The sequence below is a fragment of the Otolemur garnettii genome, unplaced genomic scaffold (assembly GCF_000181295.1).
Source record: "Otolemur garnettii isolate 467f Iridium unplaced genomic scaffold, OtoGar3 scaffold00020, whole genome shotgun sequence".
In the NCBI taxonomy this organism is placed as follows: domain Eukaryota; kingdom Metazoa; phylum Chordata; class Mammalia; order Primates; family Galagidae; genus Otolemur; species Otolemur garnettii.
Window position 1 is genome coordinate 20,166,184 of NW_003852415.1, and position 15,221 is coordinate 20,181,404.

Consider the following 15,221-nt stretch of genomic DNA (forward strand, 5'->3'; position numbering starts at 1 on the left):
GTGTAAGGCTATAATCAACTCAAAGACAGTAAAATGTAAAATGGAGATCATAAACAGTACTGACTTCACAGGAAAATTGTCCTAAGAGTAAACAAGATATCTATGACGCCAAATTCAGTGCCAGCATGGCAACTGGGGCTGCTTTCAGCATTGTCTATGGCTCTGCCTGAGGCAGAGGGATGGATTAATAATTAGCTGCTCAGGATTTCAAGTGTTACATTAAGGATATGGGGGTGGTGGTGATGGAATTACATGGTTGTCTAGTGACTGCAAGATTTTGAGGGTGTGCACTTACAGAAAAGCAGACCCAGGATCTCATAGCCTTCCCAGCCCAGACTGACAATTTTCCAACAAGCCAAATGGCTTCAGAACCCAGGACCCTGGACCCAGGATTGAACCCTGCATAGGGGGAGGAAGAAAGCTTTCAGTAAACTAGGAAATGAACTGCCTGAGCCTTGGACAGTGACAAGGATGTTCACAGGGTATCTGGGCACAGGTATGAACATGCACATGCACATGCACACACATACATACCATGCATGCACACAAACTCCTGTCCTTGACTATCCACTGTCTGGTTATATCTTCTACCTCTTTTTATTTTGTGAGTATTTCTTCCCCACATATACCATATACAACTTTTATGCAGTGAAAAAAGTAACTTTAAAAAAACCTTTTATATTCCTTTTAGAATAAAACATGGTGACACCTTTCCAATGAACCAAGCTTTAGTTGTTTTTTATGGGCTGGCACTGGTCTTTCCTTTTTGTCAATTAATTTCATTTTTATTCCCTTTTTCAGGTACAAGGGGAGTAGATCAAAAAGAGCAAAGGTGGTTAGGAAACCATTCATGTGTAATTGGCCCAGTAGAGCATGATGACCAGAACCCTGAAACTTTTGACTAATAACTTGACCTTTCTAAGGTATTTCCTACAAATGGCAGAATTTCTACAAGACAAGGAATACAGATTCTGAAAGCCTCTGGGCAGACTTCCTGACTCCAAGACTTACCAGGCCTACAGCTCACCCCACTGCAAGTAGTCCCTTGTTAATTACACCACTACCTGCCCTGGGGCATGTAACCCTCCTTACAAAGGAAGATGATTTAAGGCTTATTCTCCTACCACCTTCCCACCCCCTTTCTCTCAATAGGTGACTTTTAAATTAAAAATTTCTTTGTTCCTTGGCAATCCTTATCTCAATAATTGGCTCTTTGTGCAGGAAGAAGCTAGACCTAAGCTGAAACCACCTTGTGGTTTTGATAACAGCTGTCTGAGGACATCTTTAACAAAGATAACCCAACCTTTGAGCTTCAAATACTCACTGTGAACTGCTTAACAAAACATACTGGGAAACTGAAACAAACAGCTTGGGATTTTGTTTCATTAGTTCCTGGAGTAGAACTTGAATGGAGTGAAAAAATCTTTATTCATCTCTTTGTCAGATGGAGAGGGGAGAAAAAGAAATGTTTCCATTCATTTCCATTTTCTAGCAAATTTGTAGTTCAAAAGCCTTTGGAAAGGTTTGGCTTCATTCTTTCTTCCATCTTGTCAAGTTCTTCCAGAAATTTTTTACTGCCATGAGATGACTTTGATAACACATCCAAGTCCATCAACTTAAAACCTTCATTACAAGGACTTCTGCTGTTTTCCAACTTGGATATTGATTCTAACTCAGAGATTTTGTCTAGTTAAGCAGCATCTGTTGATGCTTCGCTGCACGTTCTTTTCCAATTCATTTCAAAAAAGCAAAAAAGAGCCAACTGCTTGGATAAACAAGAGCCTGATTTCTCACTCAATTTTAAAGATGATTCTCTAACATAAATAATACATTCAAATATAATTTGCCATTGTATTAAACCCATAGCTTGTGGAACAATAATCCCAAACCCTGTCTCTGGGGCAGTAAAACACTCTCATTTCTTTTTATTCTCACTCCTGCTTATATATGTATCATCTTCTGAAGAATGTTTATTATGCACATTCAGAGAATCACAAAGATCATGAAACAATTTTCTGAGATGGTTTGAGTGCTTCTTGGAACCTCCTGCTATGGCCACAGAGCTCTGTTTTCTGAAGTACTGAGGTGAAGGTGTGAGAGCCAAACTAACTTAAATCAAACTAACTCTTTTTTGTTGTTTACTCAGAACAACAGGCCGCCACATATCAAGGACATTATTGCATACCTGGGTGTTGGGCAAGCCCCCTTGTGTACTCAGCCCACATCCTGACCCCCTCCCCTCTTTGCACTCCCCACTCTACTATGCACATGCCCCACTTGCCCCCTTTGCACAAGTTTATCCCTTTCTTCTTATTCGCTCAACTGAGACTAAGAGAATTTGTCCCTGAGCCAATCAGCCCAGAACACGACCACCTTGTACCTGTCAGTTTGGGACAGACAGGGTTTACCTACCAATAAGGAGATGGGGTGGGATGGACTAATGGGATGGAAGAAGGAGGGGTATAAAGGGACATTCTGGATAGTCTGTAGGGGCTGTTCCCGCTTTTTCTTAAAGGGGCATCCCAGGCTCTAAGCTTGAATAAAAACTCCTCATGCTTTTGCAGTGATGTTCGGACTCTCAGAGTAGTGCTTGAATTGAGTCTGGGGCCATACATTTGGGGGCCCATCCGGGATTCTAGCCCCTCTGAGAGACCCCCCCAAATCGGAGGGACACTGATCGGTGAGATTTGTCTGCTTGCAAGCTGTCTAGTGTCGTTTTTGTGGTCGGTCCCTGTATCTGTGTTTGTGGGTCATGGCTGAATGGGGAGGTGGACGCATCACAGCCCAGAGCCATGAAGGGGGGGAGAGGAGACGTCTTCTCCTACTACATATACGTTCTCTAGGGACCAGTCTGGAGGCAGGTGATGAGACACTCCAGGAAGGAAGCCCAGTGCGTGGTAAGATCTTTGTATTCAGTCAGGGACAGCGTGGGTTTGAGTTCCCCTGGACAGTGTGCTTGTCTACAACTCGATCCGGGCCAGCATGGGTTTGAGTCCCCCTGGACAGTGTGCTTGTCTATAACTCAGTCAGGGCCAGCATGGGTTTGAGTCCCCCTGGACAGTGTGCTTATCTAAAGTGTTTAAGTGTGAGTTTTTTTGTTAACTTACTTTTTCCTTTCTGTTTGCATTTTAAGAACTGTCCACTGCTTTTCCTTCTTTGATGCTTTCACCCATATATGTATACATATATATGGGACACTGTGTAAAACTTGCCAGTTAAACCTACACAGGGTCTGCTTACCTTATTTGTGTTCAAACTGCAGGTTTCAGTGTTTCACCTGGTATCTCTGTGAAGACTGGTTGAGACCCCAGTCCCTCAGCCCTGAACACTATTTTGAGTGGATCACAGACCAGTTCTTTCAGGGGACTCTCTCTGATTTTGACCCAGATGATTTGCAGTCTTCGCTTTCCTTTTCTGCTTTTTACTCTAACCTTGATCTTATCCCAACCCCCCCAAGTCTCATGTTTTTACTCTAACCTTGCTCTTATCCCAACCCCCCCCCCAAGTCTCATGTTTTCTTTACATGACCTAAAAAAGGAACTCCATTTGCCCAGTCGTGGAAGCAGGTTACGAGATCTGTGGGAAAGAGAGCCCAACAAATAGTAAGGTTTACATACCCATAGAGAGAGTGTTTGTTTTGTCAAGCAAAGGTCCACTGTTGCTCCACATGTTCTAGTATACCTAGAATCCTTTATCATTCTGAATACTCATGGCATTTATCTAAAAGGTGTAGCACTGAGGGCTGTCATGTGGAACACCCCATTAGGACAGTTAGCTGGTCCTGTCTCCTGTGCTCCCTTTACTCAGTAACTCTGTGGTGGGTGCAAAACACCAACCCTGCAGAGTGTCTTGCCCATCTATTTTTCCATCACCCCCAGGTGGTCAATCCAGGATTTGAGGGACTGGATACAATCCTATAACTTTTGTCAGCCTACACAGGCGTCCCTCATCACCTAGCCAAATTTTCCTTTATACCAGGGCTAGATCTCCATCCCCACCAGGGAAGAAGGCAGCCCAAATGATATGGGCACAAACTCCCTAACCTGTGTAGATGTACCACTGGCCCTCTGGGAACAGTTGTGGGATGGCTCCAGGATTAGTCTCATTGGCCCAGCTTTCTGGCCACTTTTCATCAGCTTCTTAAGGATTGGGGCTAAACTTTTGCTCACACTGTATGCCCCCTATACCAAAAGAGATTAATCTAGCTCTAAGCCCACCCCCTTTATGGGTATTTGGGGAGCAGAACTTCCCATTCCTTTAGAGCCTGGAAAGGTAATCCCATTGGTGGAGAGACGAGGCGAGTTATGACCACCGGATGGGGCCCCACCATCAACCCAGTTCCAGTTTTGCCTAGAAACTTGGAAGGGAAAATTTTTACTTTTTGTAGGTATTTTGTGTAGTATTTGCCAAGTGTGTTTATTATTGTACTTGAAGGCAAAATGGGACAGACACCATCTTCCCCCATTGAACTAGTCTTGGGATACTTCAAGAAGATCAAGGCCAGGGCCCATGACTTGTCTGTAGATATCAAGAAGGCCCACCTCCACACATATTGTACTAATGAATGACCCACCTTTGGAGTTGGGTGGCCTCGGGAGGGGACTTTTCACTTACCTCTGATAAAAGCAGTAAAGAACAAGGTTTTCCAGCCAGAAGGAGGACACCCTGATCAGGTACCATATATTATTGTATGGGAGTCCTTAGTCATCGATCCCCTCCCATGAGTGGCACCATACTTAATAAAAGCAGAGATACTGGCAGCCAGGGAAAAGAGTACTGAACTTAAGGAAAAAAAAAAACTATATCCTATCCTTCAAGGGGAAGAAGACCCCTTCCCTCCCCCTTAACATGCGAATATGCCCACAGCCCCTCCTCAGAACCAGGAGGAAGCACAGGGGGCTCAGGGACCACAAATTGCCCCTGAATCAACAACGGATGGTCCCCTGGCACAGGGGACATGAAGTAGGCTGGGGGCACAGAATGAAGATAGGGCGGTGGCTCTCCCTTTGCGTGCGTATGGCACTCCCGATGCAGACGGCAATCGGCAGTACTATTATTGGCCATTTGCTACTTCAGATCTTTACAACTGGAAGGCTCAGAACCCCCCCTTTTCAGATAACCCCAAATATTTAACTAACTTACTGGAAACTGTTTTGTTCACACATATGCCAACATGGGATGACTGCCAGCAGCTCTTACAGGTCCTTTTCACTACTGAAGAAAGAGAAAGAATCATCCAAGCCAGCAAACAAAATGTCCTAGGCCCTACAGGAGTGCCCACACAGGTATTGGCAGACATCAATGAGGCCTTCCCAGTCCACTGCCCTAACTGGGATTACAACAAGGCTGCAGGTAGGGAGCACCTACGAGTTTATCGCCAGACTCTGCTAGCCGGCCTCCGAGTGGCTGCTCATAAGCCCACAAATCTTAGTAAAGTGATATTAAACAAGGTAAGGACAAGTCTCTGGCAGCTTTCCTAGAAACTATAATTAATGCCTTTCGACAGTGGACCCCCCCTTGACCCTGAAGATCCTGACCATCGGTCCACTGTTGCCATGGCATTCATTAATCAATCTGCCCCTGACATCTGGTGAAAATTACAAAAAATAGATAGATTGGGAGAGAAGACCCTTAGAGAATTGGTAGAGGCAGCAGAGAAGGTGTATAACAATAGAGAAACACCAGAAGATAAGGAAAGGAAGGTCGAGAGGTGCAGAAACAGGGACCTCGCCCAGATTCTTCTTGCAGCCAGCGCCCCTCCCAAAGATAGGGAGAAACATCTTCAACCTTATTTAAAAGACAGGGGAGAGGAGAAGGGAAGGAATAGAAGGGAACCACCTCTCAGGAATGACCAATGTGCTTTTTGTAAAGAATCAGGACACTGGGCTTGGGAATGCCCCAAGAGACAGAAATGCCAAATGTCTAAAGTCCTGGTCACAACAGAGGACAGTGATTGAAGGGGTCAGGGCTCAAATTCCCTTCCTGAGCCCTGGATAACCTTAAAGGTGGCGGGAAAACCAACCAACTTCCTGGTAGATACAGGAGCCCAATTTTCAGTGCTAAAGAAGGCTACAGGTACCCTGTCAGAAAGAAAGACCTTAGTACAGGGAGCTACAGGTACTAAACTGTACTCTTGGACTACTAACCGGAAAGTAGACTTGGGAAATGGAACAGTGACTCATTCCTTATGGTTATACCTGAATGTTCCTATCCATTATTGGAACGTAATCTCTTGAGCAAAATGAAAGCCCAGATCCACTTCACAGAAGAAGGGGTACAGCTTCTGGGAGAGTCAGGACACCCTATACATGTCCTAACCTTGAGACTAGAAGATGAACACCATCTCTTAGAAAACGAAGATTGAACTGATCTGGACACTTTAGTGACACAGTGGATGACGGAACTCCCTGACGCGTGGGCAGAAACAGAGGGGCCTGGGCGAGCTACACACCCCCCCCATCCATGTTGAATTAAAACCAGGAGCTACCCCAATCGCCATAAAACAATATCCTATGAGTCAGGATGCTTGGCAAGGCATAGCTCCTCATATTAAACACCTTTTAAAGCAAGGAATCCTCCAGAAATGCCAATCAGCTTGGAACACACCCCTTTTGCCAGTAAAGAAACCAAATGGGGACTATAGACCTGTACAGGATCTTAGGAAGTGAATAAAAGAGTGGTGGATATCCATCCAACGGTCCCCAACCCCTATACTTTACTAAGCAACTTAAAGCCATCCTTAACCTGGTACTCTGTGCTTGATTTAAAAGATGCCTTTTTCAGCCTATCTCTCACTCCTGCTTGTCAACTATTGTTTGCCTTTGAGTGGAGGGACCCAAAGAGCAGTATCACTGGTCAACTAGCCTGGACAAGATTGCCTCAGGGATTTAAAAACTTGCCCACCCTGTTTGATGAGGTGCTACATGAGGATCTGAGTGAGTTTAAATGGGCCCATGAGACTGTGACTGTACTACAATATGTTGATGACTTATTGTTAGCAGCAGCCTCGGAAGAGGACTGCCGTTTGGCAACCCAAGAGTTACTTAGAAACCTTGGGGGATTGGGGTATCGCGTATCAGCCAAAAAGGCCCAGGTCTGCAAACAAGAAGTAACCTACTTAGGTTATAAACTGCAAAGAGGACAAAGGTGGCTAACCCCCTCCCTAACACAGACTATTATGGGGATTCCGACTCCCAGCAATGTACATCAAGTACGTGAATTCCTGGGAACTGCAGAATACTGCCGGCTATGGATTCCGGGGTTTGCAGAGTTGGCTAGACCTCTATATGAACTAACCAAAACGGGGGCAATGTTTACATGGGCGTCGGAGCATGACCGTGCCTTCAAAGAATTGAAACAAGCATTGCTCTCAGCCCCAGCTCTAGCCCTGCCTGACTCCTCCAAAACTTTCCGTCTATACGTAGATGAGAAGAAAGGAGTAGCAAAGGGAGTTCTTACTCTGCCCCTGGGGCCCTGGAACCAGCCAGTCACATACTTGTCTAAGTGGTTAGACACTGTGGCTGCTGGTGGCCCCCATGCCTCAGAATTGTGGCAGCAGTAGCCGAACTGGTACATGATGCAGATAAACTGGTACTAGGGTAATCACTAATAATTACTGCCCCCCATGCCATTGAGGGGCTGCTCAAACAGCCCCCAGATAGATGGCTGAGTAATGCCCATATTCTACAGTATCAGATTTTGCTGTTCAACCCTGGCAGAATTGACTTCACGGCTCCTGTGCTGCTAAACCCAGCTATCCTCCTACCTGAGGTTGAGGACCACCCCTTGCATGACTGTGTAGAGGTCCTGGCACAAGCCCATGGAACTTGGAAAGACCTAAAAGATACCCCCTGTCTCTGCCAGGAGAAGTATGGTTCACTGATGGTAGGAGCTACATGGACATTGGACTTCGATGGACTGGTGCAGCTGTCACTACAGCCACTTCAGTCCTTTGGGCTGAGCCCCTCCCGGCTGGAACTTCTGCACAAAAAGCTGAGCTCATAGCCCTCATAAAGGCTCTAGAGCTCAGAGACAAAAAAGAGATTATCATCTATATTCATAGCAGGTATGCCTTTGCTACTGTCCATGTACACAGAGCCATATATCGAGAGAGAGGGCTCCTCATGGCAGAGGGCAAAGACATTAAAAATAAACAGGAAATCCAAGCCCTCTTCAGGGCTCTGTGGTGCCCCAAAATGTTGGCAGTAGTACACTGTCTAGGACATCAGAAAGGAACTGATGAGGTGGCATGAGGGAACAGGTTGGCTGACTTAACAGCCAGAGAAGCAGCCAAGAGAACTGTTAACTTGAGTAATAATACTGTCCTGGTTACTTGAGCCCCTCAGGTTCAGTCTATTTTAGAGGACTCTCCTAAATATTCTGACCAAGAAAAGGAATGGGCAAAAAGCCACCAGGGGACCATGAGACCGGATGGATGGTGGCTCGTGGAAGATAAGATCTATTTACCTAAGGAAATAAGTACTAAATTCCTCTGCCAGCTACACCAGGTGACTCATCTGGGGGTGCAGAAGATGGAGGAGCTACTCCGTACCTCTCCATACTATATTAGACATTTAAGAAGAACCTTAGAGGAAATTAGGGCCAATTGCAAAATCTGCCCCATGGTTAATGTAGGCCCAGGACATAACACCACAGGCCACAGGCAGAGGGGGCATAGACCAGGAACCCACTGGGAGATAGATTTCACAGAAATCAAACCAGGGAAATATGGGTATAAGTATCTATTAGTTTTTGCAGATACTTTCTCAGGATGGACAGAAGCTTTCCCTACAAAACAGGAGACTGCAAATGAAGTAGTCCAGAAGCTGCTGGAAGACATAGTCCCAAGGTTTGGATACCCCTTGACTATCAGGTCAGACAATGGACCCACCTTTGTCTCTCAGGTAAGTCAAGGGGTAGCTCGAGTTTTAAGGACAGATTGGAAATTGCACTGTGCCTACCGCCCTCAAAGTTCCGGGTAGGTAGAACAGGTGAACCAAACTTTAAAGGAAGTTTTGTCAAAAATGGCTTTAGAGACTGGCGAAAACTGGGTAACGCTCCTTCCTTTAGCCTTATTTAGGATACGCAATACCCCCTATAAATTACATTGTTCCCCCTATGAAATAATGTATGGGGTTCCTCCACCTATACTTCCTGCTCTTAAAACAGAACATTCCCCTACTCCAGATTTAAGACAGTTCCTGAAAAACCTCCAAGCTGTACATGCGGATATTTGGCCCAGGCTGAGACAGCTGTACGCTAAACATACTAATGTTGACCCCCACCCTTTCAAACCAGGTGACTGTTTTGGTCCGGAGATACCGTTCAGAGACACTGGAACCGAGGTGGAAAGGTCCATACTTGGTGCTCCTCACCACCCCAACTGTTGTGAAAGTAGATGGCCTTGACGCGTGGATCCACTCCTCCCACGTCCACCCATTCCCAGCTCCATGAGACACCCAGGCACAGAGTTGGACTGCCGTTAGAGACCCCGTCAACCTGCTCCGCATCAAGATAAGAAAATGGAACTAACATGGAGGCTTGGGTGGTTAGAGGGGTTCTAACTATCCTGTTAAATGCATATATTACAGTTACCAGCCCCCACAGCCCTCTGAATACAACCTTGCAGGTGCTCCTGCCTGACACCAGGGAAATCCTATACCAGACTTCCAGAGTCTATCCTAAAAGAACTTGGTTCCTGGACCTCTATTTCGATTTGGAGGACTTGTTTAAACTTCCACTATGGTGTAGACCTGACTTATCAGGTACCTTCTATGTGTGCCCAGGGCACCTCCCAGACAAATGTGGGGGAGCAGGCTCCTTTTTCTGTAAGGACTGGAGCTGTGTCACCACGGGCCAAATCTGGTGGAAACCAACACAGGGAAATGATTTAATCACTGTGAGAAGATATTCCACCTGTCCAGGTACCTGCCTCTCTAAAAATCCAAAATGTGACATCGTCCGCATTAATTTCACAGAAAGGGGTAAAAAGATGCAAGGGGGATGGGAAGTAGGGAGTGACTGGGGAATGCAGCTTTACTTGAAGTTAGAATCAGACCCAGGCGCTGTCTTCCGAATTCGAGCTATGTATAGTCTCCCCGTAACAAGACCTCCTACGAGATTAGGGCCCAACCCCGTTTTCAATCCCCCTGCACTACTTCCAACAGCCGCTGTTTCTGTAGTTACTACTTCTGTGCCAGTTCAAATAGCAACTACTCTAGCTACTCTAGCCACTCCAACCCTAACACCTGACCCAGACCTCATATGGAATATAATCATCAGCAATTATTGGGTACTTAATGCCTCCCAGCCCAACCTCACTAAAGGGTGTTGGCTTTGTCTAAACGCAAAACCACCTTATTATGAAGGAATAGCAGTGGCAGGGAGCCCCATTAATACTGACAAACACACCGAGTGCTGGTGGACTCAGCAAGGACCCAGGCTTACCCTACAGTCAGTTATAGGCCAAGGGACCTGTGTAGGGCAATGACCCATGTCCCGAGGCTTGTGCACCAACACCATGACCTGGGATGGTGTGGGATACCTGATTCCTCCTAATAATACCTGGTGGGCATGCTCCACGGGTCTAGCCCCATGTCTAAATGGAGTGGTCCTAAACGTAACCCGTGACTTTTGGGTCCTAGTCCAACTAATTCCTAGACTTACCTATTATAACAAAGATAAGCTATATTTAGCTTATGAAACTTACAGCCAACAGCATAGAGTTAAAAGGGAACCAGTAACAGCTGTAACCTTAGCTGTATTAATGGGGCTTGGAGTTGCTGGAGCAGGAACTGGAATATCCTCTCTAGTATTGCAGGATAAAAATTACAGGGCCCTATGGGCCACGATAGATTTAGATATAGAAAGAATAGAAAAATCCATCTCACATTTGCAAGAATCACTAACATCCCTCTTGGAGGTGATTCTTCAAAACAGGCGGGGATTAGACTTACTTTTTCTCCTTTAGGAGGCCTATGTGCCGCCCTTGGAGAAGAATGCTGTTTTTACATAGATCACTCAGAAGTAGTAAAACAATCAATGGAACTAGTTCAAGAAGGGCTCCAAAAATGGAAATTAGAAAGGGAACAATCCCAAGGCTGGTATGAAAGCCTGTTTTCTAAATCTCCTTAGTTAACAACCTTATTATCCACTATAGCTGGCCCTCTCCTTATCCTTTTGCTGTTAATAACAATTGGTCCATGTATAATCAATAAGCTACTAGTCTTCATTCAGAATAGGATTAATGCAGTTCAACTTCTAGTCTTGCAATCCTCTTATACCCCCCTTGACACCAGCGAAGATCCAGAGCTTGCCAGGAGCCCATGATTGGGCTCCTCTATGTTCAAGGCAGAGGGGGGAATGTGAGAGCCAAACTGACTCAAATCAAACTAACTCCTTTTTGTTGTTTACTCAGAACAACAGGCCACCACATACCAAGGACATTATCGCATACCTGGGTGTTGGGCAAGCCCCCTTGTGCACTCAGCCCATATCCTGACCCCCTCCCCTCTTTGCACTCCCCACTCTACTATGCACACACCCTACTTGCCCCCTTGTGCATTCAGCCCACCCTCTTTGCACTCACCACTCTACTATACACACGCCCCACCTGCCCCCTTTGCACAACGTTTATCCCTTTCTTCTTATTTGCTCAACTGAGACTAAGAGAATTCATCCCTGAGCCAATCAGCCTAGAACACGACCACCCTGTACCTGTCAGTTTGGGACAGACAGGGTTTACCTACCAATAAGGAGACGGGGTGGGATGGACTAATGGGAGGGAAGAGAGAGGGGTATAAAGGGACATTCTGGATAGTCTATAGGGTCTGTTCCCACTTTTTCTTAAAGGGGCATCCCACGCTCTGAGCTTGAATAAAAACTCCTCATGCTTTTGCAGCGATGTTCGGACTCTCAGAGTACTGCTTGAATTGAGTCTGGGGGCTTACAAAGGCAACTAAGGGACAAAGCAGTACAAGGAGATGAAGATCCTAGCATCCTTCCTCTTTGCAGGGTGCAGAATCAGTTAGTTTATTACCCCATCCTCTTTACAAAAAGTATCCATACTTGCATCTGTCACATCTGCCATCATTTTCACCTGTTTTTTTACAGGTAAATATAGGGATATTTATTTATTAGCATTGTCAGTATAGATTCATGGACTCAGTTTTGCTCAATGCTTTTTAATCTGTTAATTTTCCTAATATATATAAGTATACATGCATATGTATTTAGATGTTCAAATTGTCCCAGTTATAAATATATATTAGGAATGTACTAGAAACCATAAGTACATATGGCCAATTCATATCCAACCTTACTTTTTTGCTTACCCTGTTCTATGTAAGCATTTTCCTTCTTTGTGCAATCCTACAATACATATAAATTATGCCATATCTTTTACACCTATTCCATTATGAAAAATAAATAAAGAAGGCTTCAACATTTGTTTGCAGTTTTTAATATTCTTTCAGTTTTATTTATTTATTTATTTATTTGAGACAGAGTCTCACTATGTCATCCTTGGTAGATTGCTGTGGCATCACAGATCACAGCAACCTCCAACTCTTGGGCTTAAGTGATTCTCTTGCCTCAGCCTCCCAAGTAGCTGCGACTATAGGCACCTGCCACAATGCCCAGCTATTTTTTTTTTGTTGTAGTTGTCATTGTTGTTTAGCAGGCCTGAGTGGGGTTCAAACCTGCCAGCACTGGAGTATGTCTCCAGCACCCTAACCACTGAGCTATGGGAACTTTATTTATATTCTTAAATAAAAAACTAAGGGTTATGTTGTCCAAAGTTCCTTAGATTAACTTTTCTTGCCCTATCAGTGTGTTTATCTATTTGGAATATATCTGAGTTCCTTTTTAAAATTCAGTTTTAGGTCTTTCTCATCTTTGACATTTAATTGTATTTTTAATTAATAGAATATTAACATTGTTCCAAAAGTCTAAAGTAGAAAGGCACATGAAGAAAAATGCCTTTCCCGCTCCGTCCCTTCCACTCTGGTTCAGACTCTTCCTCAATATCTTACAAGTAACCACTGAGTTACTTTCTGGTTAATTCTTCCTGTATTTCTTTGCAGAAGGACAAGCTACATGTTCATGCTTTTGTATTTCTTTTTATTTTCACGAAATGAGTGCATAGTAATCCTCATTTGTTTTACAACTTTGTAATGCTCTACTGTTTCTTCAATGAATTGTGCAGCCATTAAGTAGTTTCCGATATTTTGGAATTAGAAATGATGCTTCAATTAATAACCTTGTGCAAATTATTTTTAAAATGGTCAGAGGTGTGTCTTTAGGCTAAATTCCTAGAAATAGGATTTATGGATATTACATATTGGGTTGAAGAGTGGCCCCCCAAAACATATGTACAAGTCTTACACTTTGAAACCTGTGAATGTGATTTTATTTGGAAAAAGTCTTTGTAGGTATAATTAGGTTAAGGATCAGAAGATGGAATTGTCTTGAATTTAGGGTGGGCTCTTATTCCAGTGACAAATTTTCTAATAAAGGAAAGGCAGAGGGAGATTTGAGACATTTGGGATTTACCCATGTTTTATTCTTTCTTGTAATGTTTCATTTTTTTACAGTTATATCTCTGATTCTTAGTTTATCCTTATTTTATAGTAGGGGGAAAGGTTTTAACTTTATCTTTTTTTCCCCTCAATGGTTATCCAGTTGTTCCCAGAAAAGTCTTTCTTTGTTAAATATTAAATTTCCATTTATACTTGAGCCAATTTTCAGACTTTCTAAATTATCTTGTCTGTCTGCCTTTTTTCCCCCTCTATTCTTCCACTGACCTCAGCGTTTTCCTGACCATTCTTGTGTGTTTTTTTTCTATATGGACTTTGGTATTATCTTGTCTACCGAAGGAAAAAAAATGGGAAGATTTTTATTAGGATTCCATTAAATTGATAAATTAGCTTAGGGAAAACTGTTATCTAAGTGATGTTCAGGCATCTTATTCAAGAAGGATTTTATGGCTTGGTGCCCATACTGCAGTGGTTATGGCACCGACTACATACACTGAGGCTAGGAGGTTTGCACCTGGCCCAGTCCTGCTAAACAACAATGACAACTGCAATAAAAAAATAGCCAGGTGTTGTGGCGGGTGTCTGTAGTCCCAGCTACTTGGGAGGCTGAGGCAAGAGAATCACTTAAGCCTAAGAGTTTTCCTCATTGATTTGAAATGCCACTTTTTATTTATTCAAATAAATTTCAAATTAAATTAATTTAATTTGTCTAATTAATTATTTAATTAAATTAATTACATTTGTCTAATTTAATCCATTAATTTAAAAAAGTAGGCTTTGAAATGTGTATATACACATACATTATGCCCATATATAGTATATTCAATTGGCTAGAGTTAGGGGAGAGGAAATTTATAAACTATGTGTTGTTTGGTTTATAAAAATGAATGGTATATTTTGTCAAATGCTTTTTCTGCATTGATTGAAAGGATCATATATAAGATTTTTGCTTTTGTGTCTACTTATGTGGTGAATTACATTTATAGATGTGTGTATGTTGAACCATCCTTGTATCTTGGAGAAGTTCACTTGGTCATGGTGAATTATTTTCTTGATGTCCGGCTGAATTCCAATGTTCATTGAAAATTTTTCCATCTATATTCATAAGGGATATTGGTCTGTAGTTTTCTTTTGTAGGTGGCTTTGGTATTAACCACAGTGAGATATCACCTAACTCCAATGATAATGGCTCATATTAAAAAGTCTAAAAACAAGTGATGCTGGTATGGATGTGGAGATAAAAGAACTCTTAAAAATTGTTGGTGGGTCTACAAACTAGTAAACCTCTATGGAAAAATTGTATGGAGATACTTCAAAGAACTTAGGGTAGACATACTATTTGATCCAGCAGCCCCCCTCCTGGGTATATATAACCAAAGGGAAAACGATCATTTTATAAAAAGGATAGCTGCACTTGAATGTTTAAAGCAGCACAATTCACAATTGCAAAGATGTGGAAACAACCCAAGTGCCCACCAATACGGGAATGAATTAATAAAATGTGGTACATGTATAGTATGGAGGACTAGTCAGTTATAAAAACAATGGCAAACTAGTATCTTTTATGATAACCTAGATGAGACTGGAAACCATACTTCTAAGTCAAACATCAAGAGAATGGAGAAACAAACACATGTACTTAATACCCAGTTGGAACTAATGGATCAACCTTTAAGTGCACATATG